Source organism: Taudactylus pleione, unplaced genomic scaffold, assembly GCF_031769625.1.
Source record: "Taudactylus pleione unplaced genomic scaffold, aTauple2 ptg000114l, whole genome shotgun sequence".
Classification (NCBI taxonomy): domain Eukaryota; kingdom Metazoa; phylum Chordata; class Amphibia; order Anura; family Myobatrachidae; genus Taudactylus; species Taudactylus pleione.
In genome coordinates, this window is record NW_028284516.1 from 16,447,791 (window position 1) to 16,452,181 (window position 4,391).

The 4,391-nt window shown below is 50.4% G+C and overlaps 1 pseudogene; it reads right to left on the reverse strand.

The window, feature by feature from the left end:
- Nucleotides 1-344: 344 nt before the first annotated feature.
- Nucleotides 345-3,065, reverse strand: LOC148524984 (uncharacterized; annotated as a pseudogene).
- Nucleotides 3,066-4,391: the final 1,326 nt, after the last annotated feature.

Sequence of the window (4,391 nt, forward strand, 5' to 3'; positions counted from 1 at the left end):
AATTCGAAGCAAACATAAAGACACATGAGAGTAAAAGGGGGGTGGGGAGGAGGGGAGGGGGAAAGCAGGGAAACACGGATAACTCGACTGGAGGAAAAACCAAAAAACCTGCTGAGGGACATATTAATTGTAATTAGTGATGTCAATAAGCCAAATTAGGTCCGTCAGTTCAGGCAAAAATAAAAGGTCAAATGCCTCCAGACTTCCGCTACCACAGCGGCAAGTAGCTAATCCCCGAGTCGGGTAGACAGGACAAACAAGACACACAAGACCATACGTTGAAGGTAAACAAACAAATAACATGACAAATGAATATACATAACATTATTAGATGTGAAATGCAATCAATGCAGAGGCCGAATGTAACGCTTATAACTGGAGGATTTACAACGGCAAAAAGCCTTAATCTCGGATACAGAAAATCGCGCTGAAGCAGCGGAAGTTGCTGCCCCGATACGAAACGAGTGCGTACCAAAATCCTCAGGGGGGAGGCCGACACGAGAGACACAGCACTTCAAAACCCAACCAAACTGGTATTTGGTTAATGGCGAACCATCCTCATGCAGGAGCCAAGAGCCCGCAGCAGCAGGCCTGACCTGAAGATAATGCTTGGCCAGGGCAATGGGCCAAATACGCAAGTCCTCAGAAGGGACAAGCAAAATCCAACGTCCCCTACCCAGCTGATCAGTTTTGGAGCACCTAAGCCTACAAAGCAACGACTTCTCCCCTACCAGAACGTCCGCCCGAAGGAGCACAGAATCGGTTCGCTTGGAGGCCGCCACTAACTCCGGAATCCGGAAAGCCATATGAAAGGCCATAGAAAAAGCTAGTTTGAACAAATCAACTTCAAAAACCGAATCCGCCACGTCCGCTATGGCCGCGAGGAGTAATGGGAGGAGGGAACTATCAATAGGACGTCTCTTGTCGGGCGCAACCGGAACCGAACGAGCCCAACCTTTCAAGGCCTTCTGAATCAGAAAGCTCTTTGTCAGGTCTGGAAAGCTTTTTAACTTAAAGAAAATTGAAATACCGGCCAAATAACGCGAAACCCCAGCTCTGGATCTGCCAGAGACATAGAGATGCCAAATAAAAGAAAGCATCAACTGATGCCTGCTCTTACCTCCATGCCTGTGCCGACGGGAATATTCCTTCCCAAGCCTGGCTGTAAACTCTCAAAGTACCCGGGGCAAGAGACCGGCATGCTAAGCCCTCCATGCCGGCTTGATGACCTGCCAAACATAAGAGGGGCAAAGCACACCAGTAGCTTCAGCCCCAGGGGTGAAAGATCGAAAACTAGGCCACTGAAACCATAATAACGCATCTGCGATTTCATTCTCTGCCCCGGGAATATGCCACGCTCTAAATGAAATATTGCAGCGCAAGCAAGTTAGGACTAACTGCGCCAAAATTCGCAACACTAGCAATGATTTGGCGCGCTAAAGATTAATCGCATGCACAACGCCAAGGTTATCACACCTGCGCAGTATGCTGCGATCACGCAAACGCTCACCCCACACTTCCAATGCAACCATGATTGGAAAGAGTTCGAGGAGCAACAGGTCTCGTGTGAGACCCAAACACACCAATTCCTCAGGCCAAGTTGCCGAACACCAGGACCCGGAAAGGTAGCAACCAAAACCCGTTGAACCCGCCGCGTCTGTGAAAAGCTGCAGCTGAAAGCTGTCAACAACCATTCAATTTGTCAAGAAAAGATGCCCAAACGTACAGATCCCTCTTGATTTCGGAGGACAGGCGAACCATATGGTGTGGTCTGGATGCCCCAGCCGTGGACCGCTCCAGCTTTCGACAGAAAACTCTGCCCATCGGGATAACCCTACAGGCAAAATTCAGCAGACCTAAGATCGATTGCGCCTGCCGCAAAAAAATTTGTTTGCTGCCAAACATGTCGCAATCGCATGGCGCAATTTTGACACCTTGTCCTGAGGAGGCCTGCAAACCCCTGCCAAGGTGTCAATCTCGATGCCCAAAAACGATAGGCAAACGAGAGGACCCTCAGTCTTCTCATCGGCAACCGGTACCCCAAAATGGAAGAACAGAGCTCATAAAGAAAACAAAAGAAAAGTACAACGTTCTGAATTTGCAGGACCCACGCACAGAAAATCATTGAGATAGTGAGCTATCCCGTGACCCCCACAAGAAGTTTCCACGCTCCAAAAAGGCACAGGAAACAGAGCATCCCATAGGCAAGCACTTGTCTATAAAATAGCTGTCGCCAATGCAAATCCCCATGTACCTGAAGGAGTCAGGATGCAGGGGAACTAGACGAAAAGCCAATTCCACATCTATCTTAGCCATGAGAGCACCAGGTCCATATGACCTAACCATCTCCAAAGCCTCGTCAAATGACTGATACACCACCGAACAAAATTCCGGAGGTATAGCATCATTCACTGATGACCCCGATGCGTACGACAGATGCTGAACGAGCTTAAATTACCCGGAGACTTCTTGCGGACAACACCCACTGGAGAAAGAATCAAATCCTCCAGGGGGGGTTGTTTCAAATGGGCCTGCCATTCGCCCTAGGCTCACCTCCTTCTGAATTTTTGCTTTTAAGACATCAGGTAACTAATGCGCTGACCGCAGATTCCTCGGGAGGCCAACCAAAAACCAAAAGTAAAACCGGAATACAAAAACCGCGCATCCTCAAGGTTAGGATACCAACCCAACCATTTGATCATAGCATCCAAACGCACTGGGGACGATGCCTTACATAGCCCCAGTATTCCTGGGTGGCTTAGAAGACTGCTGTCCAGCCGGTCGGGAACAATTGGACATGGGATGGGCTCCGCCGCAACGTAAACAGAGGTGATGAAAATGACACCGCTGCCCCTGAGTACAGGTGGCATTGTTAAAAGCAAAGCATTTGCCTTTATTCTGAGTCTGAGCGGAAAAACGACCCGGTCCTGTTGGATGCCGAATAGGGGGAGTTTCGACACCTCCACATCCTTACCACCAAACTCAATGACAGGCCTGCCATCCTGCTTCTGACTAAACTCTTCGTCGTAAACCCGCCAGGCAAACTCCCGGGAACCGCGCTGCATGCCATTAATCAGGTGCAGATACCTGATAATATTTAAGTGCTCCTCAGGATGAGTTATTAAATAGCATGATGCAAACATGCAGAAACCCGCGATCCAATTACTAAAGGACTTGAAAGCGTTTCATGCCAACTCCTCCCCTAGTCTTGGCCGCCTTAAAATCCTTTTTTGCTTTGCCAGTGAGCACAAAAATGTGTACGTATAGGCCCTTCGTTATCTTACGCTTACAGTATGGGCGCAAGCCGCTCAAAACTGCTGTATTATCACAGCGGACCCCCAGTGACCATTTAGAATGTTTGCGGGAAGGGGCGCGCGAACGGGAACGACGGCGCTTAGATGATTTATCTCTCCGGTCGGCCTCGCGTTTAGCATATTTAGCAGCCCGCTTGTGCACCCTGGCAGAGCTGCTGGCGTCAGACACTAGCGATGAAGAGGAACAACAACTGCTACTGTCATCATTTTCGTCATAAGTAGACCCACCTGATGTACTCGGCTGCTCGCTACCCAAAGAATCAGCCGAAGCCACCTCCTCATCCACAACTGCATCCTCGAGACTGTCGCTGGCATCGCCATCTGAAAAAGAGGGTAACACAGCATCTGGCGCCACAGCCCCCAATGCAGACAAAGGTGCAGAAGAAGGAACAGCTAAATTGTCCGAAACCATGCGCTATTAAGGACCCAAACGCGTGCACTGCTGACAGAAATTGGTCGGGCATGGGTGAAGGTAATTTAGACGTAGAAGCTGCCGGGGGCGCACAAGCTGGAGACCCGGCCGCAGGTAGTTGTGATAAGGCAGCCACAAAAGGGGCAAATAACGTGGCCATGGAGGACATGACATTTAAAACACCTGTAGGATCCCCAGAGTTTATGGGCATTGAATTGCGCCTGTGGCCCAACACTGTGACTGGCACCCTGAGCCTGGCTATCCCTCCCTGTAGAGCTGCTGGCAGAGCCCATGTTATGCTGGGCGGCGGGTTTTCAAAAGCCGAGGTCTGAGGCTGTGGGAGGAGGCGAAGGCGAGGGGCCTGGACGTATGATCTCTGCATCCACATGTCTTGGTCGTTGGCTAGACCTAGTCAATGGTGCGGAGTCTAACTCACAAGGAGGTGTTCGCCAGTGACCTCTCCAAGCGGGATATGGGCTTGTGCGGCTCCCTGTAAGCAGGTCGCGGTCCTTTGACTTGGTGACCAAGGCCTGCAGGGAAAAGAGAATCAAAACACCCATGGCCCAAGGGTAATGCCTGGAATAGGCACATGGGGAGTGGGATAGAACTCCTGGCTGGAGAAAGGCACTTGAGGTGCTGGCTAGAGAGGTGTGGAGATTTATTGG